This window comes from Aethina tumida, chromosome 6 (genome assembly GCF_024364675.1).
Source record: "Aethina tumida isolate Nest 87 chromosome 6, icAetTumi1.1, whole genome shotgun sequence".
Taxonomy (NCBI): Eukaryota; Metazoa; Arthropoda; class Insecta; order Coleoptera; family Nitidulidae; genus Aethina; species Aethina tumida.
Window position 1 is genome coordinate 10,455,273 of NC_065440.1, and position 27,623 is coordinate 10,482,895.

Consider the following 27,623-nt stretch of genomic DNA (forward strand, 5'->3'; position numbering starts at 1 on the left):
GACAGAAAATAGGCTGTTGTATACCATATAATAAACTTGACCAATTTCTCAAGCCAAACTACCACAAGGATCAACTCTTCAACGACATGTATGAAAATAGGCATGATTTTGTTGAAAGGAAGGAATGTAGACTACAAGTAGCTACTTTTGAATGAAGTCAATCACACATAAGGAAGTTAGGCTGCCACAAAGGAGAGTCTGGAGAAGGAGAATGTGTGGAAATATCCTCCTAGCCAAACTAGATTCAATAACAACTCAATAAGAATTAGTGTACATGAGAAACTCCTCACGCAAGCATAAGAACTTCTAACCTTTTGTTCAAGTTGGTAATAGGAAGGGGTAGTACGAGCCTTGACTGGTGCAATTTGTCCACCACGTTGAAATTTCATCATCTCATAATCATTTTATTAGTATTCTTGTTTATTTAGAAGCAATATGATCTCCTTTAGAAAGAGGAGAAAACATGGATCTGTATTTAGTCCTCCTAACAGGGGTAGACCTAGAAAAACCTCCAGCAAATTGGTGAGTGGTGAACCTCATTGGTACTTCAGTCGACATTAAAAACGAACTAGAGGATGTGATGCATCAAATTCTTAGATTCACCTCAGTAGTAAAAACCAGCAAGTCGATCTGCACCACACATAACGAAACCTCCCAACAAACAAATTAGTTTCAAAATTTCGATTAATATCTTCTAAAGGTAAATGTAAAATATTAATTCTTCTATGCAAACTGGTTTGCCGACATATTTGTGAAATGACTTTAATATTTAATGATTAGTCATGTTTCTTTGAATTAACAAATTGATACATATTGTATCTGTTTGATCATGAAACTCTTAGTTTGGTCCAACTTTATATAATTTATGGTTGAGTTATTGAGTTTGAATTTCTCTATCTAACAGGACTGATTCCGGAGAAGAAAAGATTATTACGGTTTTCTTTGACGTCAATATTTTATTGCCTTGAAGAAAAGAGGCTCTACAGAAAGAGAATATGCGGAAACATGCCTGTTGTTCAAAATTTTTGTATATTGAGTTGCAATTTTCCCCAATGGCCGGATTAAGTTGGACAGTTAAGCTTCATACATCATTGACCACCAGAACCCATGTTAACTAATAAAACTACACTTAGAAATAATCTTATTTCTGTTAACATAATGAATAAGGAGCAGAATTGGTGCCGAAGAAATTTATTTTGGGTATGAATTATTATTTCCCCGACTGTTTCATCTGAATGGAATAAATAGAACGTCTGATTTGCACCACCATCGTCTGCTCTGGAGAAGGAGAATTTACGGAAAAATTCATCAATGTACAAGAATGTTTTCATTTTTCTTTGTTAACATTTTCAAGATTAATTTTCATTGAACTGTTGCAGGACAATTTAAGTGCAGTTACCTGTTCTTACAAAAGGCAATGTATCTTTGGCAGTGAAGGGAGATCGGATAATGTGGACAATACTATAATTCTTCGATATTCTAAGAGTGCTAAATTCAAAGATATACTTTGAATTTTCGAACGTTGTCCTTGCAATTTGGGCCTAGAGACAGTCTAACACAAGCATACCAAGAAAATGTTTTATATCTTCGTTGGAAAAAGTATTAACCTCTTTGATGGTTATTTTTAATATTTAATTGTTCATTGTTGTTCAATCTTGTTGTCCTTAGACTGAACCAACAAATCGATAAAGTCAAATATGAGAAGAATTGTATCCTCGATGGAACCTTCTCCACTGTTAACAGTTCTTGCCATCTCACTGTTAGTAACCAGTATCTAGTACAGCGGTATTGTTCTTCTTAAGTCGCGAAACTTCAGACTTGACTGGGTGTACTTCCTTGACCATGGACTCAAATTTTTGTTGGGTGGCAACTCCACTACGCCAACTAAATCCATCACAAGACAATCACCCTTAAACAACCTGTAAAGGAAAATCCATCTCAACTCCAACGAGGTTCAACTCATCCCCAAAAGTACTACCATTATTGAGGCCAATATCACCGGAAGATGAACAACAAGCTACACAAGAACAAAGCCCAAAGTTAAAAAGAACAACATTTTATGTTCCACCTGAACATCCAATAAGGTTCACTCCTTCAGTAATATTATTGAACCTTACCAATTAAACAAAATCCACAAATTCCTATATGTATTATATCAATTTGATTGATTTGGAGATAATGACAATAATTTATTATTTGGGCCCAATATCGATGAATGGAATTTACAAAAGTCGATGGTTATTTTTAATATTGAATGATCATTTGATTAGTTTCATGACAGTGAGAATTTGTGAGACACCACTCCCCATGTAAGAATATCCAATCAATGTCAATCAATTTATGTATAAAAAGATTTTTAACGCACAGAAAACGCATACCAAAAGTTATTTACATAACGTGCTGTCACAAACGAAAGGACAACTACATTATGTTAGAGACTATGGAACAAAGAACATGTCTGACATGAACTTCATACTGCTAAAATTGAACGAACAAAACACCGATTATAATCTTCATCAAATGCTTCCAGATTATAGAAAAGTTCTATATTATGTTTGAATTCTTTCATATGTTCCACTTGCCTTCAGATGTTCAGATGTTTGTTGTAACTGTTAAATTACCTCAAATGGTCGGACTCATCTACAAATTCACAATAATTGCCAAATTGGTAAAGGAACTTTTAGCAGCAATTGAATAATTTAAAGATGTTCCTCAAGACAAACAAAAGAAAAGACATTAAAATTCCAAGTTTACCTAAGAAGGGAATTTACGAGGATTGAAGCAGGAAAGAAGGTTGTACGTACAACAGTTGATGAGATATGTGTTTAATACCCATCAAAACGAGAAAATGACACAAGTGTTAAAGAAACGTTGCCATAAGAATCGTCTTACAATTATTACATATCCAAAAAATTTGGACAAGAGAATGACTTAGGTAAAGATGAACCTCTAACAATCCACCTACAGTTCATATATATTGGTATAAATAATCGATTTTAAGTGGTGACGTTAGAAACAACAGCACCAATGAATAAGTAATTAATTGTCAAATTAATATACCCCAACATTCAAAGGGCAGCAGGTAATAAACCTTATTATTTGACAATGGTATAGTATAATACATCATTACACATCTCAGGAATCTTAATGTTACTTAAAATATTACCTATTTTAAGTAATTATTACAATTATCAACACATTCAACGTGTATAGTATAGCAGTTGTTGAGATTCAATTCCATTCCTTTTTATCTTGTTTCTCAAAAAGAATCAGGTTAATCTTCGTATGAAAATGGCTGTGGTAAACTGTCATAATTAGTCCTTTTTTTGAACAAAACGTTAATACCTGAAACAAAAAAGTTTCATAAAAAAATAGACAATGAAAAGGTGAAAGTCGTGCTAAGATAATAATAAAAACTTTTCTCTTTAACTGAAATTGTGATATGAACTAAATAATTCAGTGAATAAAGATTTAAGTCGAAGTAACTTGCCTCTAAAAGTTTCGTTCCTTGCTTATTTCAGATTCTATTTTTATTCAGGTTAACTTGTGCAATTATTTGTCTTCAAGATTCTTCAAAATCACAGGAATCTCCTTTACTCCATCGTCGTTAGGTAAAATCAAACGTAGGAATTATTGCCAGAAACTAGAAAACAAATTAAATTAGAATAATTAGTTTCTTTCTTAGATTAAATATTTTCTCTAGATGTTACTGATAAAAGTAAAAAATCTTATCAAACTTATAAAATTAATGTTTCAGTTAAGTTGTAGAAATTAAAGAAAGCATAGATATTTATATACACGTAAAACAATGATTATGAAAAGTGTAACAAAAGGTTTTATTTATCTCATAAAAAACTGATTATACATTTTATTTTCACTTAAATAAATTACGTATCTTAAAATTTTTATTATTATTTAAATATTTCAGACAATACTTATTATTATTTTTTTATATTTTATTATTATTTAATAAAAAATAATAATACAATTTTTACAATTGATAACTTATATAATTCGAGGAACCAATAAAACTGTTATAAAAATAAATTAACAAGGCACTCTAAGAATGCATCAATTATTTTTGGATCAAATAAACTTAAAGTAACTGTTCCACTAACCTTAAACAAGTTGGTTCCTAGTTCATGTCAGCTTCAAGTTTTGTCACCTTGATCATTCAGTTGTTCTTTAGAAATCTTCTTTGTTTCTTCACACATTATATGTGGTATAACCTGTGGTTTCATCGTCTGTACCTAAAATTGCATTAAATCAGTATAGAAATTATAAACTATTAAATTTTCCATAGACAACTGTTTATTTATCTATATTTCATTTATTTTATTTCTTTGATTAGAATAAAAAATAAGAAATGTATTAGTCTTTTTATAAAAAGTAAAGATTTTCCTTTCGCAGAAGACATACAAGTAAAATATTTCAATATTCAATATTTTGTCTTGTCTTTGAGGAGGATTGTGTAAACCTCAATTTTACGACTGGTACACAAGATAAAACGACACAACTAAATATGTTATTTTCATATACACTTACAACACTTCATCACGTTAATTATTTATTAATAAATATGTGATTTGTGTATTCAAAGGATTTAACTAAATCAATCACCACAAAAATAAAGGATTTAAGTTATATGATTAATTATTAATTAAAAATGTTTTTCTCTTAGCTTATTTATTTTAAAACATTTTTAATGGCTTTGATTTTTATTAACTGAATTCATTTTCAAATAAATTAAAGTGTACACTAATTAAAATCATAAAACAGTCAATAAAAAATTAAAATTTTTTTAAAGGTTTACATTCTTTTTCTGTTTTGTCTATATTAAATACATATAAATTATTTTTTAGGATCTTTAAAGGATTGAATCCTGATAAATTTTATATAAAAACTAAAAAAAAAATTGCAACATATTTAAAGTTTAATCTAAAAGTAGAATAACGAAACCGACAATTAATATTTTAATTAATCAAAATTAGTGAACCCTTTAATGAGTTCCAAAAGAATATCCTTGCAAATGGTCTTAATAATATCAATCAGAATTAACCAATATTGAACATCCTTTACTTTATCATAAATAATTTAGAACATTAATTATGAAACATTAAACATTACTGAAATTTACATTTTTTACAAATAAATTGTGTTTATGCAGTATTGTAACATGTAAGATGAAAAATGTATTTGAATTTGATATGAAAACTATTATTAAATGGAAATACAAAATATACGTAGTTTTTAAGTGAAGTTTGTAATGAACAAATATCACTGTACTGAATAAACGTATTTATTAAATACAATTAATGTAATATAAACAATTAAACTGAATTAAGTGATTAATTTTAGGTACTTTGCTCCTTTGTTTAGAAAGAAAAAATTCTGTAAAACAGCATATTAACAAACAAATGATTTTTCATTCATAAACAGATAAATAAATAAATGTTCACTAACCTTTAATAACCCCATTTGTGACTGCTTCGAAAGTTTTAAACGTTTCCAACCAACTACAACAGAGGGTAGAACTCAAACTACTCAATCGGCTCGTAAAAGATATAAGACTGAAAAGAAATTGTTGAACAGGCTGCCCGATCAATATTTTGGGGTGGCTTTGGGGAGGATTGCGCAAACATTAATTTTATGACTGGTACGCAAGATAGGAAAATAAATTATTTTCACATAAATTTAGAACACCTGCCCACGTTAATTATTAACAAACATTTCACTTGTTTACCTTTAGAATTTAACCAATGAATTATTAGAATTAAAAATGTTTATCTTCAAGATAAACATTACTTTACCACTTAATGTTTATTGTTAAAATTGTATCACCTATATACTTGTAATATGTAATATAAAAAACTTGTTTTAATTTTAAATAAAATCTATTATTAAATTAAAATACTATGTATACATAGTTTTGAAATTAAAATTTGTAATGTCACTGATCATTAATACCTACTCTGGGAGTTCTACGGCCTACTCTGTATATTTTAATTCGTATGTTTGATCTACGCGGTGTCATCAGACCAACGATTAACGCTTAACCTAAAAATATTCCATATTCAAAACAAACAATTCTAATAAGTTGTTGAATAGTTGATTATAATTACTAGTTAGTTACATATGTGTGAAATTAATTAAATAATATTTATTACAGGAAAAGGAGTTTAAATTTAAATATTGAAAAGCAAGGAAGAAACATTTACAGAAAGATGTAGGTCTAATCTCAAGAAGTGAGTTGATTCCAGTAAAAAGTGGTAGCAAAATTAAAGGTTTTTCATTGTATACTAACTATTCATAGACAACCAGATATTGTAATCTTCTGAGAACTTAAAATGAATTACATTAATAGTTTGATAGCTGTAGATAATAGACAGGTAATATATAATATATACTTTTTTAATAAACATTAAAAACAAAAGAATTTCTGGAAATACATGTATGCCTTTTATTTACAGAACTTTCTTTGCAATAACATCTTGCATATCATTTGTTTGAACCTAATATTAAATATTTTCAAACAGCAAGTAATATTTTAGTGTTGTTTAGTGTACTTGAAAATAAATACAAATTTGAAGTATTTTAATTTTTCTTTACCCAGTCTGTAAATAAACTTAACTCAATAACAATCAAAATCTACCAATTTGAGACATCCTGTACGTCGTCAAAAATAAACCGTTTAGTTTATGCAGTCTTTTAACATGTCATATGGAAAGGTTGTTTTTATTTTAAATATATTATTAAATTAAAATAAAATATATACTAGATTTAAAATTAAAGTACATACTATTGATGAACTAAGGCTAATCAAAATTATTAATATTGGCACGTTTTGTCTAAAATAAATGATTTTTTATTTATAAACCAAAAAAGAAATAAATAAATGTTCACTAACTTTTAATAATTCGATTTGTGATTCTATCCCAAAAGCTTTAACCGTTGGTTTGAAACTTTTTTAATGACTGTCACTTTAAAATAATTCAGGAAATAATTCAGATTGTTAAATATATATAAAGTAAAACATTTTACTTGAAAATAAACAGTAAAAATTATTTTTCAAATAAAACATGACCAAAAGTAACTCAGAAAATACTTTTAATTATAATTGATGTACTGATTTACATTCTACAATAAGTGAATGAGAGTGAAACAAGTGGTAAAATACATATTATGTAGCAAATAAATGACAACAGACATTACGTACCTAATAAACACATCAATTTTCATAAAGTATAACAATGGACAGAACTCAAACTACTCAATCTAGTTGTAGAAGTCAGACTGAATAGAAATTGTTAAAAAACTGCCTGATCTATATTTTGGGGTGGCTTTGGGGACGACTGCGCAAACATCAATTTTATGAGTGATACGCTATTATAAAACATTTTAATGGTTTTGATTTTTATTGATAAAAATATATATTTTACAAATTTTCAGACGTTTAAAACTATTAATGAATATAAATCACCTCAAAACATCTAAAATTAAACAGTAATTAAAATCAATATTTAACAAAAATCCATCAAAAATTGAACAATTCTTGTGATATGTTTTAAATGATTTATTAAAACGTTTTTTAAGTATTTGATATTTTTGCACTATTAAATATGTATAAACTATTTTTATAGGTTTTTAAAATATTGAGTCTTGACAAAATATAAATAAAACTAAATTTAGCAGCAGTAGATTTCACGCCTAATTTGAAAGTAAAATATCAAAACTTACAATTAATATTGTAATCTATCAAAATTATTGGACCTTTAAATGATTGGGGGTTGGATTCCAAAAGATATATTTGGTTTGCACCACATGTTAATTGGCAAAATTCTATCAACTATTTACCATTACTCACAAATTATTAAAACTCACAAAATATTCATTTAAACATATCCACTTACTTCAGCTGGACAAAGTTGTTTTGATTAAAACATATTATCCCCAAGGATGAACGTGATAAATCTGGAAGAATTATGCGTGTTTTGTATTAGAAACCAATCTGTACAGTCAGTCTTAATTTTTAAAATATTCAAGAGACTATGCGTGTAAATAGTATTAGGAGTTGCATATAAACATCTTCGGATACTTCTACGCCAAAACCAACCAACCAACCAAAACATCACCAAGGATCAACTCTTCACCGAATGCGGTACCATCAAAACGGTAACAATCTGTAAAACTAGCAAAACTACGGAAACTAACCCGACATTCTGTGACTTCATTAATTCTGACTAAAAATGTCCACTGGATTCACCTTAAGGTTAAAATTTGGGCCGCATAATTAACGAGAAGTTGTTCAAAAGGATTCGGAACTATTACGTCTGTGAGACTGTTAAGGAAACACGGTCGGAGTAAAGGTGCTTTTATTTCTTTTGCTTCTTTTCCACTCAAGAACTAGCTAATGTGGCCAAAAAGCTATGCTTGGGTATAAAATAGAAAATAGGCAATTGTACGTATGCTCTGTAAGAAAGAGGACAGACTATTAACCAGACGACTTAAATTCCTCAACAATATTACGTGTTGTGCAATGGACATCTGTGCCTCCAATGCAATGCACATTTGCAGCTCTAAACATGTATCACTTTAGCCCTTAATAATGTCACTATTTTGGGGATACAATCATGATATATTACGAATAGCTTGATGTTCTTCTATAGCTTGAAGGACTTTACGCAATCGCAACCAAAGCATATGATGTCGTCTAATATGATGCCGCCATAAGTTTCGTCCTCCAAAAATGAGAAAACGCCACCTTAAGCAAAGTGGTGAATATAGTCAGGCTTCAGAATTTTGAATACTAAATTATTCGTGTCCTTTCCAAGCAAGATTACCACTCTAGAATGATGTGTGCAATGGAGTGATGCAGGTCCAAACGTGTGACACTACAGCCCATAATGACGCCAATAAACTTTCAGTTTAATGCTGTCATCACAATGTTATAAAAAAGTACCTCCATAACAATTTTGGATATTACTACGACAAAAAGGATGTTTTCATCAAGTTTAATTTCCATTGAACACTTGCATGGCAATTTAGTGAGTGCATTTAGAGGAAATTTAAAGGCTACTTTTGGACGAAGTCACACATAAGGTAGGAGGAGAATGTGAAGAAGTACTCAGCTATGTTTAAGAATTTTTGCATTTGGATTTCTTTAAAATAGTTTTATTTTGCCAAATGTTTCTTATATAACAAGACAGGGTACCACATTGGTGAAGTGGTACCGGGTAAGACTTACAATCATATAATACTTATTGATTGATGGTCAATGAATGAAAGTGATAAAAGAAGTAAATGCTAATGAGATTCAGCACACACAGCAGAAATGGTGAAAAGTTCCCCTGTAATTTTTCATGTGCTGACTAGCAAGGAACATCTCAAACAATCATACGATGTTTAATCCTTCCTATGGAAAACGTTTATTCGATTTAAAAGCCATTCCTTGCACTGCAGGAGAATTGAAGTCACTGATGGTTTCTAAAGAATTTCTGAGAATTGTTTCCCACATAGGATGCAATGGATGTATATTCTTCTTCTCAGAAGTGATATTTTAAAATGTAGTAACTTAGAACCCTAACATGTGAACTCTTCGTTGGAACGAACTTATGTGTTCCTTGAATGAATCCCTGAACCACAATTGTTTCGGTGGCTACATTACATCACATCTGGTGTTATGTTCAGCAAAAACAGAAGAGGAAAGGCATCACTTTCGTGACCTTTTCGACAGAAGAAAAAGATGACCATGCACGGGATGTTTTAAGGAATATTTCTATGACGAAGTGAACTTTCAAGTCTACTGGATCAGTGATTACTTTTCCACTTCAATCCACAAAGAATTTGACATTACCAGTTGAAAAATAAGTGTACTGTATAATAAACTTTCGGGTTAATACCATCAGTACAGTTATACAAAAATGTGTTCCTAGTTTAAACTTCAACAATAAAATAGACTTCCATCTCTATTGGATCAACGTTTACATTACTAATTTCCGACGGTAATTCACAAAGAATCTGACAGTAGTTGAAACGATTCAATCAAATAAGTGTACTATACAATAAATTATCTGTTTAGAACCATTACTGCAACGTTACAAAAACGTACCCCAACAACTTTTGATGAAATGGACTACGAATCTACGGGACCAGAATTTCCCAAGCCAACTCCCTACCAAGGATAAATTCTTCAACGAATCAAGAAATTCCAGTAGATAGTAATGAAAAATGACTAAAATTTTAAATACCCAATTATTCGTATCATTTCCTGAAAAGAAGAAAAGTAGGTTACAAGTTTGGAATGCTCGAATATCACAACAAAATTTCAAGCTTGTGTAATACCCAGTTGCAGCTCTAAACATGTATCACTTTAGCCCTTAATAATGTCACACACACTCATGTTCTTCTATAACTTGAAGGACTTTACGCAATCGCAACCAAAGCATATGATGTCGTCTAATATGATGCCGCCATAAGTTTCGTCCTCCTAGAATTAGAAAACTAATGCCACCTTAAACAAAAGGGTGAATAAAGTCAGGCTTTAGAATTTTAAATACTCAGTTAATCGTTTCCTTCGCCTGGCAAGGTTACAACTCTAGAATGATGTGAGCAATGGAGTGATGCAGGTCCAAACGAGTGACACTACAGCCCATAATGACGCCAATAAACTTTCAGTTTAATGCTGTCATCACAATGTTATAAAAAAGTACCTCCATAACAATTTTGGATATTACTACGACAAAAAGGATGTTTTCATCAAGTTTAATTTCCATTGAACACTTGCATGGCAATTTAGTGAGTGCATTTAGAGGAAATTTAAAGGCTACTTTTGGACGAAGTCACACATAAGGTAGGAGGAGAATGTGAAGAAGTACTCAGCTATGTTTAAGAATTTTTGCATTTGGATTTCTTTAAAATAGTTTTATTTTGCCAAATGTTTCTTATATAACAAGACAGGGTACCACATTGGTGAAGTGGTACCGGGTAAGACTTACAATCATATAATACTTATTGATTGATGGTCAATGAATGAAAGTGATAAAAGAAGTAAATGCTAATGAGATTCAGCACACACAGCAGAAATGGTGAAAAGTTCCCCTGTAATTTTTCATGTGCTGACTAGCGAGGAACATCTCAAGCAAGCATAAGATGTTTAATCCTTCCTATGGAAAACGTTTATTCGATTTAAAAGCCATTCCTTGCACTGCAGTAGAATTGAAGTCACTGATGATGGTGGTTTCTAAAGAATTTCTGAGGATTGTTTCCCATATAGGATGCAATGGATGAATATTCTTCTCTATAGGGCTCCGAAGAGATATTTTAAAATGTAGTTACTTAGAACACTAAAATGTAATCTTTTCGTTGGAACGAACTTATATGTTCCTTGAATGAATCCCTGAACCACAATTGTTTCGGGGCTTCACTACATCACATCTGATGTTATGTTCAGCAAAAACAGAAGACGAAAGACATCGCTTTCGTGACCTTTTCGACAGAAGAAGCAGATGGCCATGCACGACGAAATGAACAAGTATAAGAAGATATTTAATCCCTCCTTTGGAAAACATTCGTTCATTATAAAGCTCCGAAGAGATATTTTAAAATATAGTGAGTCGGAACCATACAATCATTAGCTGGAGAAGCGACTAATACAAGGATACCGAGCATGTAATCTCTTTGCTGGGAAGAATTTACAAATTCCATGGATGAATCCATGGTTCTTTTTTTTTTTTTGGAGCAGACCTAAAGTCGGTGGTTATCTTTAATAATCGTTCCAACAAACAAATTAGTCTTAAAATTTGGTTCTTGGTTCTAAACAATACATGTCGAAATGATGAAGTGTAGGGTTATTTAATTTCCTTAAACTTGTTACATGTCAACTGGTTCGACGATAGCTTTATCCAATGCTCTGAACATTTAATGATGTTTCTTTGAATTAATAGATTAACACATACAGTTCAGTTTTTAGAATATTTTTGAATCAAGTATATCTTCCATTCAACTTTTGGATGACTTGGTATTTACAGTTAGAGAAAATTTAAATGGAACTTTTATTTGGATATGGATTGACCGAAGTGTTGTAGCTCCATGGTTCCATGTTCTTAATTGGACCAGTTACAAATTTCAAAACAATTTATACTGAATGCCCGCTTCGCAAATATTAGTGGATATTTTTGGCATTAGTTGGCTAAGGCTGGTCTAAGACATTCTATCTAGACGGGAGGTTTCTTAAGATTGTCTCAAGGTTTTGGATTCCTCAGTGCCAGCCAATTTTTGCGAATGGTCGAATCGAGTTGGAAAGTCAATAAAATCAGTAAATTCAATATAATAAAACTCCACTTGGTTATAAAACTCTTTTTATCACGTCGGTCTATAACAAAGAAGTCTCTAGAGGAAACAACATGACAAGACTCAACAATGCACAAGATTTGTTTCACGTTGATTTTTTCAACATAATCTTACAGGAAAAAATATTATTAGTTCTCAAAAAAAAAGGTGACAACCACAGTTGACAAAGTATGAAGACCTCAATTTTGTTGTTAATTTTTTTTATGTTGATGAGGTTAAATCCATATAGTATGAGATTGCTGTAAAACAGATCTGTAGACCGACACAATGTTATTCTGTTTTTAAATCAAGTTCAAATTTTCAATGAACGTTTGCATGACAATTTAAGTGAAGTTAGAGAATAATTTAAACTTACTTGTGGATGAAGTCACATCACACATAAGGAAGTTGCCTTAAAGAAAGGAGACTCTAAAGAAAGATAATATGTGGAAACATGCCTGTTGCCCAAAATTTTATCATATTGTGTTCTTTAAAATAGTATTAAAATAGTACCAAATGTCTGTTGTGCTAACAAAAAGCAAAGTAGCATCCTTGAAGACAAAATGACACTTGACCATAACGATAGTCGTAAAGGACCGTAAATTCTGTAAAATATATGAGGATAAGGTTTGGCAAGTACACAAAGAAGTGTTGACAAACCAAAATTAAAGCCCACGAGAGGATTGATGCCGAAATTGTTGTATAAAGAATTCGTTTGTGTTTTGAATTATTATTTTCCCAACTGTTTCATCTGAATCCAACATATCTAACACTGACCTGCACCAGACATAAGGAAAGCATTCATCAACGTCGGCCTATCACAAAGAATGCTCTACAACGAACGTAATGTATGGAGAAACTCGGCAGTGTAGAAGAGGTTTTGCATTTTGGTTTCTTTAAAATAGTTTTAAGTGGTTCTGGATTAAACAAAACCCCTCTATGGGTCCCAATTTTTCCCAATGGCCGGATTAAGTTGGAAAGTTAAGCTTCGTACAATATCAAATATCAGAGCCGATGTCAACAAATAAAACTCCACTTGGAAATATTCTTATTTGTGCTTCATCTGTAAACTTGGTGAATAAGTAGGAGAATTGGTGCCAAAGAAATTTATTTCAGAGTTTGAATTAGTATTTCCCCGACTGTTTCATCTGAATACAATATATTTAACATTGACGATCTCCACACATCAAGAAAGCATTCTTCAACGTCGTCCTGACATAAAAAATGAACGAAGACTGAGACATTTTTAAAAACTCGGCAGTGTAAAGGAGGTTTTGTATTTTGATTTCTTTAAAATAGTTTCAAGCGTGTCTGAATTAAACATAACTCCAGTTTTCCCCAATGGAAAGTCAAGCTTAATACACCAGAACCGATGTTAACAAGTAAAACTACACTTGGAAATAATCTTATTTCTGTTAACATAATGAATAAGGAGCAGAATTGATGCCGAAGAAATTTATTTTGTGTTTGAATTATTATTTCCCCGACAGTTTCATCTGATTCGAATAAATAGAACGTCTGATCTGCACCACCATCGTCTGCTCTGGAGAAGGGGAATTTACGGAAAAATTCATCAATGTACAAGAGTTTGTTTATTTTTCTTTGTTAACATTTTCAGGATTAATTTTCATTGAACTGTTGCAGGACAATTTAAGTGCAGTTACCTGTTCTCACAAAAGCCAATATATCTTTGGCAGTGAAGGAAGATCGGATAATGTGGACAATACTATAATTCTTCGATATTCTAAGAGTGCTAAATTCAAAGATATACTTTGAAATTTCGAACGTTGTCCTTGCAGTTTGGGTCTAGAGACAGTCTAACACAAGCATACCATCTCAACTCCAACGAGGTTCAGCTCATCCACGAAAGTACTACCATTATTGAGGCCAATATCACCGGAAGATGAACAACAAGCTACACAAGAACAAAGCCCAAAGTTAAAAAGAACAACATTTTATTTTCCACCTGAATATCCAATATGGTTCACTCCTTCAGTAATATTATTGAACCTTATCAATTAAACAAAATCCACAAATTCCTATATGTGTTATATCAATTTGATTGATTTGGAGATAAGGACAATAATTTATTGTTTGGGCCCAATATCGATGAATGGAATTTACAAAAGTCGATGGTTATTTTTAATATTGAATGATCATTTGATTAGTTTCATGACAGTGAGAATTTGTGAGACATTTCCCATGTAAGAATATCCAATCAATGTCAATCAATTTATGGATAAAAAATTTTTTAACGCACAGAGAAGGTAAAGTGCATACCAAAAGTTATTTACGTAACGTGCTGAAAGGACAACTACATTATGTTAGAGACTGTGAAACAAAGAACATGTCTGACATGAACTTCATACTGCTTCAAAACTGAACAAACAAAACACCGATTATAATCTTCATCAAATTCTGCCGGATTGTAGAAAAATTCCATATTAGGTTTGAATTCTTTCATATGTTCCACTTGCCTTCGGATGTTTGTTGTAACTGATAAATTACCTCAAATGGTCGGACACATCTACAAATCCACAATAATTGCCAAATTAGCAAAGGAACTCAGCAATTGAATAATTTAAAGCTGTTCCTCAAGACAAACAAAAGAAAAGATATTAAAATTCCAAGTTTACCCAAAAAGGGAATTTACGAGGATTAGCAAGAAAAAAGGTTGTATAACAATTGATGAGACATGTATTTAATACCCATCTAAAAGGAGAAAATGGCACAAGTGTTAAAGAGAGACTGAACCAACAAATCGATAAAGTCAAATATGAGAAGAATTATATCCTCGATGGAACCTTCTCCGCTGTTAGCAGTTCTTGCCCTCTCACTGTTAGTAACCACTATCTAGTACAGCGGTATTGTTCTTCTTAAGTCGCAAAACTTCAGACTTGACTTGGTGTGCTTCCTTGACAATGGACTCAAATTTCTGTTGGGTGGCAACTCCACTACACCAACTAAATCCATCACCAAGACGATCACCTCTAAACAACCAGTTAAAGAAAATCCATCTCAAACTCCAACGAGGTTCAGCTCATCAACGACAGTACTACCGTTACTGAGGTCAATACCACCGGAAGATGAACAACAAGCTACACAAAAAAGGACAAGGTATCATCCTCAGTGACATGGTACCGGACAAGATTGACTGAATCTATACCTGATGAGTACCGCTCGGGAATAATTAGCGTGCAATTTTAATATTGTATTAATGCAACTAGTTTGGGAGATATTACTTCATTCCTAAACTGGCGACTTCTCAAAATAATATCGTTCTCGATTAAATAAGGCTTATTAATCGATGGTACTTGAATGATTGTACGAAAACAGTAAATTTTACTGTATATGAAGATAAAGTTTTTAAGTATGTGTAGACGAGTTGATGAAGATTGAAGCATGAAATTCGGATGGCAAAAAACAAAGTGGTGAAATATTCCCCTATATTTTTCCATGTGATAGCTGGCGAGAAACTGATCATAGAAGCATAAGAAGATGTTTGATCTCTTCTTTCGAAAACGTATTTTCCATTTAGTTGCCATTCACGAGAATGGTCGAAATTGTTGCTCCATTTTAAATCAAAGATTTACTTTAAATTCTCAAAAGATTTTCTTGTACTGTAATAGATCTGAAGTCAATGATTTTTCTTCAAAAGTCCTTAAGCGATCTAATTAATTAAAAAATATAATTCTCATTGTTTGGAATACATTTTTAGAAGTTTCTAGGAATTGATTCTCACATCGTGTGCAAACAGACCGTAAAAGATAAAATGGTCATTATCTGGCTCCGAATAGATATTTCTCACGTAAAAGTTCCAATCCAGTGTCAATCAGTTGAAGGATTAAGAGACACATAGAAAAGGTAAAGCCGTACCAAGAATGTTTGCCTTTAGGTTACACCAACAAAACACTATCATGGGGCCACACCTGTTTGCCTAAGAAATTCATTTCGAATTTCAACTATTATTTCCTTGATTGTTTCATCTGAATCCAATAAATCTAACGACTCACCCTTAGTGCATATAAGGAAATCAGTCACCACTATCTGCCTGACACAGAGAGGATTCTAGAGGGGGAGTATATATGGAAAAATGACCAATGCACAAGAATTTTTTGTACTCACAAAATGCAACACTCAGATAAATCAGTGTATATTTATTTTTTATATACTTCAATTTCTATATTATAATTCGACGACAATTTTTTTGAATTAATAAATCAATACATATTGTTCGTTGTAAATATAAACCCAATTGAGGTGGATTACCCACATTGGACTCAAAGATTCAACAATGAATGAATATTTTAGATATTATATATCCACAAAAATATATTTTTATTTAAATTTTCTACCACAGCACGTTAAAGAAGAAGTTCTACTTAAATATTTATCACTAGCACAGCCTCTGTCTCTAAATCTGGTGGATACACAGAAAGACTGGCTAATGTTCAAGATTCAAAATCGAATCTTTTATTAGGGGCCTATTGTCCATCAATTTTACAATATATATAGACATAGGGTTTATCTCGTGTTTAGAGATGAGAGCCGACGAATCGATAAATTAATATTTAACGACTACTTGATTAGTTGGTCATGCATATCGAGAAGATATTGAGTTACTGAGCTTCCTTTTGTCTATGACATTCACACTGCCAACTAGTCACAAAGAGGACTGATTCCAAAGTAGAAAAGGTTGTTAAAGACGCAGAAATCAATATTTTATTGAGTCCTGATTGTCAATGGATGCATATCATAAAGGAAGCTAAAGAGTGTTATCCAATGGCGATTACTCTGTAATAATTGATGGAAAATGAAGACCACAATTTTGATACTGAAATTGTTTTTATATAAGGTTTATAAAATTAAAGCCCACAAGAGGATTGGTGCCGAAATTGTTGTATAAAGAACTCATTTGTGGTTTGAATTAGTATTTCCCCAACTGTTTCATCTGAATCCAATATATCTAACACTGACCTGCACCACACATAAGGAAAGCATTCATCAACGTCAGCCTGTCACAAAGAATGCTCCACAACGAGTGTAATTTATGGAAAAACTCGGCAGTGTAGAAGAGTTCTTACATTTTGATTTCGTTAAAATAGTTTTAAACGGTTCTGGATTAGACAAAACCCCTCTATGGGTCCCAATTTTCCCCTATGGTCGGATTAAGTTGGAAAGTTAAGCTTCGTACAATATCGAATATCAGAGCCGATGTCAACAAATAAAACTCCACTTGGAAATATTCTTATTTGTGCTGCATCTGTAAACTTGTGAATAAGTAGGAGAATTGGTGCCAAAGAAATTTATTTCAGAGTTTGAATTAGTATTTCCCCGACTGTTTCATCTGAATACAATATATTTAACATTGACGATCTCCAAACATCAAGAAAGCATTCTTCAACGTCGTCCTGACACAAAAAATGAACGAAGACTGAGACATTTTTAAAAACTCGGCAGTGTAAAGGAGGTTTTGTATTTTGATTTCTTTAAAATAGTTTCAAGCGTGTCTGAATTAAACATAACTCCAGTTTTCCCCAATGGAAAGTCAAGCTTAATACACCAGAACCGATGTTAACAAGTAAAACTACACTTGGAAATAATCTTATTTCTGTTAACATAATGAATAAGGAGCAGAATTGATGCCGAAGAAATTTATTTTGTGTTTGAATTATTATTTCCCCGACTGTTTCATCTGAATCGAATAAATAGAACGTCTGATCTGCACCACCATCGTCTGCTCTGGAGAAGGAGAATTTACGGAAAAATTCATCAATGTCAAGAGTTTTTTCATTTTTCTTTGTTAACATTTTCAAGATTAATTTTCATTGAACTGTTGCAGAACAATTTAAGTGCAGTTACCTGTTCTCACAAATGGCAATGTATCTTTGGCAATGAAGGAAGATCGGATAATGTGGACAATACTATAAGTCTTCGATATTCTAAGAGTGCTAAATTCAAAGATATACTTTGAATTTTCGAACGTTGTCCTTGCAGTTTGGGCCTAGAGACAGTCTTACACAAGCATACCAAGAAAATGTTTCATATCTTTGTTGGATAAAGTATTAACCTCTTCGATGGTTATTTTTAATATTTAATGTTCTTGTCGTCCTTAGACTGAACCAACAAATCGATAAAGTCAAATATGAGAAGAATTATATCCTCGATGGAACCTTCTCCGCTGTTAGCAGTTCTTGCCCTCTCACTGTTAGTAACCACTATCTAGTACAGCGGTATTGTTCTTCTTACGTCGTGAAACTTCAGACTTGACTTGGTGTGCTTCCTTGACAATGGACTCAAATTTCTGTTGGGTGGCAACTCCACTACACCAACTAAATCCATCACCAAGACGATCACCTCTAAACAACCAGTTAAAGAAAATCCATCTCAAACTCCAACGAGGTTCAGCTCATCAACGACAGTACTACCGTTACTGAGGTCAATACCACCGGAAGATGAACAACAAGCTACACACAAAAGGACAAGGTATCATCCTCAGTGACATGGTACCGGACAAGATTGACTGAATCTATACCTGATGAGTACCGACTCGGGAATAATTAGCATACAATTTTAATATTGTATTAATCCAACTAGTTTGGGAGATATTACTTCATTCCTAAACTGGCGACTTCTCAAAATAATATCGTTCTCGATTAAATAAGGCTTATTAATCGATGGTACTTGAATGATTGTACGAAAACAGTAAATTTTACTGTATATGAAGATAAAGTTTTTAAGTATGTGTAGACGAGTTGATGAAGATTGAAGCATGAAATTCAGATGGCACAAAACAAAGTGGTGAAATGTTCCCCTATAGTTTTCCATGTGATAGCTAGCGAGAAACTGATCATAGAAGCATAAGAAGATGTTTGATCTCTTCTTTCGAAAACGTATTTTCCATTTAGTTGCCATTCACGAGAATGGTCGAAATTGTTGCTCCATTTTAAATCAAAGATTTACTTTAAATTCTCAAAAGATTTTCTTGTACTGTAATAGACCTGAAGTCAATGATTTTTCTTCAAAAGTCCTTAAGCGATCTAATTAATTAAAAAATATAATTCTCATTGTTTGGAATCCATTTTTAGAAGTTTCTAGGAATTGATTCTCACATCGTGTGCAAACAGACCGTAAAAGATAAATTGTTCATTATCTGGCTCCGAATAGATATTTCTCACGTAAAAGTTCCAATCCAGTGTCAATCAGTTGAAGGATTAAGAGACACATAGAAAAGGTAAAGCCGTACCAAGAATGTTTGCCTTTAGGTTACACCAACAAAACACTATCATGGGGCCACACCTGTTTGCCTAAGAAATTCATTTCGAATTTCAACTATTATTTCCTTGATTGTTTCATCTGAATCCAATAAATCTAACGACTCACCCTTAGTGCATATAAGGAAATCAGTCACCACTATCTGCCTGACACAGAGAGGATTCTAGAGGGGGAGTATATATGGAAAAATGACCAATGCACAAGAATTTTTTGTACTCACAAAATGCAACACTCAGATAAATCAGTGTATATTTATTTTTTATATACTTCAATTTCTATATTATAATTCGACGACAATTTTTTTGAATTAATAAATCAATACATATTGTTCGTTGTAAATATAAACCCAATTGAGGTGGATTACCCACATTGGACTCAAAGATTCAGCAATGAATGAATATTTTAGATATTATATATCCACAAAAATATATTTTTATTTAAATTTTCTACCACAGCACGTTAAAGAAGAAGTTCTACTTAAATATTTATCACTAGCACAGCCTCTGTCTCTAAATCTGGTGGATACACAGAAAGACTGGCTAATGTTCAAGATTCAAAATCGAATCTTTTATTAGGGGCCTATTGTCAATCAATTTTACAATATATATAGACATAGGGTTTATCTCGTGTTTAGAGATGAGAGCCGACGAATCGATAAATTAATATTTAACGACTACTTGATTAGTTGGTCATGCATATCGAGAAGATATTGAGTTACTGAGCTTCCTTTTGTCTATGACATTCACACTGCCAACTAGTCACAAAGAGGACTGATTCCAAAGAAGATAAGGTTGTTAAAGACGCAGAAATCAATATTTTATTGAGTCCTGATTGTCATTGGATGCATATCATAAAGGAAGCTAAAGAGTGTTATCCAATGGCGATTACTCTGTAATAATTGATGGAAAATGAAGACCACAATTTTGATACTGAAATTGTTTTTATATAAGGTTTATAAAATTAAAGCCCACAAGAGGATTGGTGCCGAAATTGTTGTATAAAGAACTCATTTGTGGTTTGAATTAGTATTTCCCCAACTGTTTCATCTGAATCCAATATATCTAACACTGACCTGCACCACACATAAGGAAAGCATTCATCAACGTCAGCCTGTCACAAAGAATGCTCCACAACGAGTGTAATTTATGGAAAAACTCGGCAGTGTAGAAGAGTTCTTACATTTTGATTTCGTTAAAATAGTTTTAAACGGTTCTGGATTAGACAAAACCCCTCTATGGGTCCCAATTTTCCCCAATGGCCGGATTAAGTTGGAAAGTTAAGCTTCGTACAATATCGAATATCAGAGCCGATGTCAACAAATAAAACTCCACTTGGAAATATTCTTATTTGTGCTGCATCTGTAAACTTGGTGAATAAGTAGGAGAATTGGTGCCAAAGAAATTTATTTCAGAGTTTGAATTAGTATTTCCCCGACTGTTTCATCTGAATGCAATATATCTAACATTGACGATCTCCACACATCAAGAAACCATTCTTCAATGTCGTCCTGACACAAAAAATGAACGAAGAGTGAGAAATATTTAAAAACTCGGCGGTGTAGAAGAGTTCTTGCATTTTGATTTCGTTAAAATAGTTTTAAGCGGTTCTGGATTAGACAAAACCCCTCTATGGGTCCCAATTTTCCCCAATGGCCGGATTAAGTTGGAAAGTTAAGCTTCGTACAATATCAAATATCAGAGCCAATGTCAGCAAATAAAACTCCACTTGGAAATATTCTTATTTGTGCTTCATCTGTAAACTTGTGAATAAGTAGGAGAATTGGTGCCAAAGAAATTTATTTCAGAGTTTGAATTAGTATTTCCCCGACTGTTTCATCTAAATACAATATATTTAACAATGACGATCTCCACACATCAAGAAAGCATTCTTCAATGTCGTCCTGACACAAAAAATGAACGAAGACTGAGACATTTTTAAAAACTCGGCAGTGTAAAGGAGGTTTTGTATTTTGATTTCTTTAAAATAGTTTCAAGCGTGTCTGAATTAAACATAACTCCAGTTTTCCCCAATGGAAAGTTAAGCTTAATACACCAGAACCGATGTTAACAAGTAAAACTACACTTGGAAATAATCTTATTTCTGTTAACATAATGAATAAGGAGCAGAATTGATGCCGAAGAAATTTATTTTGTGTTTGAATTATTATTTCCCCGACTGTTTCATCTGAATCGAATAAATAGAACGTCTGATCTGCACCACCATCGTCTGCTCTGGAGAAGGGGAATTTACGGAAAAATTCATCAATGTACAAGAGTTTGTTTATTTTTCTTTGTTAACATTTTCAGGATTAATTTTCATTGAACTGTTGCAGGACAATTTAAGTGCAGTTACCTGTTCTCACAAAAGGCAATGTATCTTTGGCAATGAAGGAAGATCGGATAATGTGGACAATACTATAATTCTTCGATATTCTAAGAGTGCTAAATTCAAAGATATTCTTTGAATTTTCAAACGTTGTCCTTGCAGTTTGGGCCTAGACACAGTCTAACACAAGCATACCATGAAAATGTTATATATCTTCGTTGGAAAAAGTATTAACCTCTTCGATGGTTATTTTTAATATTTAATGTTCATTGTTGCTCAATCTTGTCGTCCTTAAACTGAACCAGCAAATCGATAAAGTCAAATATGAGGAGTAACCAGTACCCAAGTGGATATAGAGATTAAAGAACATGGCCGACATGAAATTCATACTGCTTCAAAATTGAACGAACAAAACACCGATTATAATCTTCATCAAATGCTGCCGGATTATAGAAAAATTCTTCATTATGTTTGAATTCTTTCATATGTACGACTTGCCTTCAGATGTGTTGTTGTAACTGGTAAATTTCCTCAGATGGTCGGACACATCAACTAATCCACAATAATTGCCAAATTAGCAAAGGAACTTTTAGCAGCAATCGAATAATTTAAAGCTAATCCTCAAGACAAACAAAAGAAAATACATTAAAATTACTAGTTTACCCAAGAAGAGAATTTACGGGGATTGAAGCAGGAAAATAGGTTGTACAACAGTTGATGAGACATGTATTTAATACTCATCAGAAACGAGAAAATGACTTAAGTGTTAAAGGAACGTTGCCATAAGAATCGTATTATAATTATTAAATATTGTAAAAAATTTCGACAAGACAATGACTTAAGAAGAGATGAACCACTAATAATTCACCTACAGTTTAGATATATTGGTATAAATAATGAACAAGTCAATAATTGTCAAATTAACATACCCCAACATTTATGGGGCATCAGGTAATAAACCTTATTATTTGACAATGGTATAGTATAGTACATCATTACACACCTCAGGAATCTTAATGTTACTTAAAATATTACTTATTTTAAGTAATTATTACAATTATCAACACGTTCAACGTGTATAGTTTTAGTTACAGCTGTTGAGACTCAATTCCATTCCTTTTTAACTTGCTTTTTTTTTAAGTTTTTCAAAAAGAATCAGGTTAATCTTCGTATGATAATGACTGTGGTGATCTGTCATAATTAGTCCTTTTTTTGGAGCAAAACGTTAATACCTGAAACAAAAAGTTTTATAAAAAAATGGATAATGAAATGGTCAAAGTTGTGCTGAGATAGTAGTAAAATCTTTTCTTTTTTGATGAAATTCTGATATCAATTAAAGAATTCAGTGAATAAAGTAATTTACCTCTAAAAGTTTCGTTCCTTGTTTATTTCAGGTTCTATTTTTATTCAGGTTAACTTGTGGAATTATTTAGCTTCAAGAATCTACTAAATCAAAGGAATCTCCTTCACTCCATCGTCGATAGCTAAAAACAAATATAGAAATTATTGACAGAAACTATAAAACAAGATAAATTAGAATAATTAGTTTCTCTCTTAGTTTAAAAATTTTCTCTAGATTACTAATGAATTTAAAAGTCTTATCAAACTTATAAAATTAATGTTTCAGTTAAGTTATAGAAATAGAAGAAAGTATAAATATTTATTACACGTAAAAGAATTACATGGAAACTGTAACAAAAACCCTTATTTATCTCTTAAAAAACTGATTGTGCATCTTGTCTTCACTTAATTAAATTACGTACCTTAAAAGTTTTATTATTATTTACATATTTCAGACGATATTTATTATTATTTTTTTATACTTTATTATTATTTAGCAAGAAATAAGAATACAATTTTTACATAGTTAAAACATTTATTAAGTACAAATTACTTTGTGAATTGTTAACTTATATAACACGAAGAACCAATAAAACTGTTAAAAAAATAAATTAATAAGGCACTCTAATAATGCGTCAATTATTTTTGGATCAAATAAACTTAAAGTAACTGTTCCACTAACCTTTCACAAGTTGGTTCCTGGTTCATGTCAGCTTCAAGTTTTGTCATCTTGATCACTCATTTGTCCTTTAGTAATCTTCTTTGTTTCTCCACTCATTATATATGGCATAACCTGTGGTTTCATTTTCTGTAACTAAAATTACATCAAATCAGTATAAAAATTATAAAAAATTAAATTGTCCATAGACAACTGTGTATTTATCTATTGTATATTTATTTTGTTTCTTTGCTTATAATAAAAAATTAGAAATGTAAAGTAGTTTTTATAAAAAACAAAGATTTTCCTTTCGTAGAAGACATAAACTCATCAAGTTACTTTTTGATTAATAAACATTTGACCTGTTTACTTAAAAGATTTAACTAAATAAATGAAAAATAAACAAAGGATTTAAGTTATATAGTTAATTATTAATTAAAAATCTTTATCTTTATTTTTAATAAATTCTAAATATACTTTTTTTATCGATTTCAGTAACTTTTCAATATAATCATCTGATACTATTGAAAAAAAGATTTTTTCTATGTTAGCCTACGAACTTTTCAGCCCAACCATTAAGTACTAAATAAAGGAAAAATAATTGTACATTAATTAAATGATTGGAAACGAGAGATCTGGAGCGATGAAATCAAGTTTAATTTGGTTAGCAGTGATGAGATTTTATTTGTAAGGCGACCTTTTCATAAAAAGGAAAAGGCGATTGGTCGGTAATGGTATGGAATTGCTTTTCGGGATTTAGAATTAGTCCTCTCTTTTGAATAGAGGCTATTATGGATCGTTTTATGTATAAAGAAATATTGAGGAACAACATGGTACCATATCAAGATAAAAATATACCAATGATACATTATTTTCAACAAGATAATGACTCGAAGCAAGAGGGTATGTTTCGAGGGTAAATTTTTGAATTGAAATGAAGTAACCGGTTGTACATATTTTGGTTTCAATTAAAATCGAAGGAGGGATGTTTATTAAGCAAAAGTAAAACATTCTTGTTTTTTATACCGTCAATAAAAGTGTGTAAACTGAAAATTAGCTTTTCCTAACAAATAATAATAGATTTAATGTATTTTTTGTGGAAGTGTGAACGGGGCTAAAGAAGTGGAATCTTCTTTAGCCCCGTTGGACACTTTTTGGTAGCGAAATATTATGTGTCGCGTCACTTACATGCTCATGAGTGGCGCACGCGCAGTGTGCTGTGCGCCTTAGATACTTTTTGAATGGGTGAAATCTCGTGCGTTCGCGTCACCGACATGCTTATACCAGTATAACTGTAGCTATACAGTTGACGTATAGTGCTGTGTATATCTTATAAGTGATATTGAATGGATTTAGTGAAAAATTTATTTAAATATGTCCAATGATCGAAAACTCACACTACAAAACATAAAACGACAATCGATGCCGCTTTTACGGGATACTTAGATAAATTTGAAACAAACATTTTCATTTCTTACTTTATTTACCATAAACCTATTGTATCTTTTTTAGAACAAAATGAAATAATTGAAAGTATTGTTGAAATTAATGATGACAATGTTGCAAACAATTAAAATAATGTTAAAAATCATTGAAATTTAAGTAAATACAAATACTATCTATAAATAATATGGTTGTAAAATTAATTGTTATTTCAATTGTATTGTATTAAATAATAAAAAAATATATAAACATGCATAAAATTGTGGCTCGGAGTGTCAATAGATGTGAAAACCAAATTGATGTTGATAAATTTAATTCAAACTTTATGAAATTACAAATTTTAATACTAAAAGTTCTAAGTTTTATCTTCTATCAGCAGTCTCTATAACTGCCATTTAATTTTTTTAAGTATGTAATTGTTAAATTTATAAAGGGAAATTAATTTTCAATATATATTTTTTTAAACATTATAACATGGACAAAAATTGTTTGAATTTTAAAAAAGTTGCTCTACTTTTTACCAATACTATACGCTTAACTAAACCTACTAATAAACAATTATATTATCCTATTGTTGTTATCAAACATATTATATAACAATATGACAATAATATGAATATTTAAACGTACACTTTTATCAAGTCAAACGAAAATTTCTAAAGTTGTTTTGCATATGAACGATAGTTATGAAAGTGTATATGAAAGTAACACAAGTGACAAAATACATATTATGTATGGTAAACATTACGAACCTAATAATTGCCTCAGTTTTTATGAACTTCAACAATGGATAGAACTCAAACTACTCAATAGAGTCGTAGAAGACATAAAACTGAACGGAAATTGTTGAACTGATTGCCCGATCAATATATTGGGGTGGCTTTTGGGTGGATTGCACAAACATTAATTAACGACTGTTACGCAAGATGAAACGTCACAGGGAAATATATTATTTAAACATTAATTTACAACACTTGCTCACAGTAATTATTAATAAACATTTCACATATTTGATCTAAATAAATTGAGTTCATTGAAAAATACTCTTAAATCACCAATTTTTTTAGTAATAAAATTTTAAATGAAGCAGTCCTTCAACTTGTAACATGAAATGATTATTATATGAGAGTGAAACATGTGATAAAATACATATTATATAGCAAATAAATAGTAAACATTACGAACCTAGTAAGATCATCAATTTTCCTGACCTACAACAATGGATAAAACTCAAACTACTCATTCGACTCGTGGATGACATAAGACTGAACAGACTGAGCAATCAATATTTTGGGGTGGCTTTGGGGAAGATTGCGCAAACCTCATTATTATGACAGGTACGCCAATTGAAATGCCTAGGAAATATATTATTTTATCATTAATTTACAACAATTGCTCACGTTAATTATTTATAAACATTTGACTTGTTTACCCATTAAATTTAACTAAACGAATGAAAAATAAATATAATTAATTGTTAAATAAAAATATTTAGCTTTAATATAAAATCTTCTTACCTTTATTCTCAATAGTTTTGATTTTTATCAATAGAAATATTTTCAAAAATTTTCTGATATTTAAAATGATAATTGAATAAAAAGAAACTTAAAACATTTTCAAGCAAATTAAAGTATACAATAAATAAAATGAATATTTTATGGGTCTTTAAAGGATTGAATCATGATAAATTTTATAAAAACATTATAAATTTGGCAAACTTTTAACGTTATTTAAAAATTGAATATAAAAACATACTACTACTATAACATTGTTATTAAATAAAATTACTGAGCTCTTTAATGATTTCTAATGAGTTCCTGAAGTATATCGTTTGTTTTCCACCACCTGTTTATTGTTAAAATATTGTGATATATTTTCTATTACTCACAAATTATTACTAAATTTCTAAGTCTATCAGTTTTAAATTTTTACCGATATTTCAGACACAGTCAGACAATTAAAAGACAATTTGAAGCATCCACTCATTATTTAAACAAATTGAACTCTGGCTATTTAATCAGTTTTTTTATCTGGTCTGTAAGTAATTTTAATAATATCAGCTGGAATCAACCAATTTGGAATATTTAATACTTTATCAAAAATAAGCTGTTTGAAACTTTAATTATAAAGCTTTAAGCATTTTTAAAAGTGGCATTTTTTGATACAAATAAATTGAGTTCAATGGACAACACTTTTATACCACCAATTTTTTTAATCATAAAATTTGAAGTCATATAGTCCAACATGTAACGTG

General features: G+C 31.1%; 2 long non-coding RNA genes across 4 annotated transcripts; both read right to left on the minus strand.

Annotated features, from left to right (window-relative positions):
- Positions 1-2,596: 2,596 nt before the first annotated feature.
- LOC126265793 (uncharacterized) lies at positions 2,597-26,715 on the minus strand. Its single transcript, XR_007548261.1, has 4 exons — positions 26,555-26,715; positions 23,951-24,082; positions 23,291-23,411; positions 2,597-3,345 (listed from the first exon to the last, which is right to left on the minus strand). It is a non-coding gene; the product is annotated as an uncharacterized LOC126265793 (long non-coding RNA).
- LOC109605284 (uncharacterized) lies at positions 3,496-9,661 on the minus strand. Of its 3 annotated transcripts, none has more exons than XR_002191949.2 (4): positions 7,911-9,661; positions 5,464-5,516; positions 4,119-4,250; positions 3,496-3,643 (listed from the first exon to the last, which is right to left on the minus strand). It is a non-coding gene; the product is annotated as an uncharacterized LOC109605284 (long non-coding RNA). The 3 variants fall into 3 exon arrangements; XR_007548260.1 differs by having other exon boundaries at positions 5,464-5,570; XR_007548259.1 differs by having other exon boundaries at positions 7,738-9,661.
- Positions 26,716-27,623: the final 908 nt, after the last annotated feature.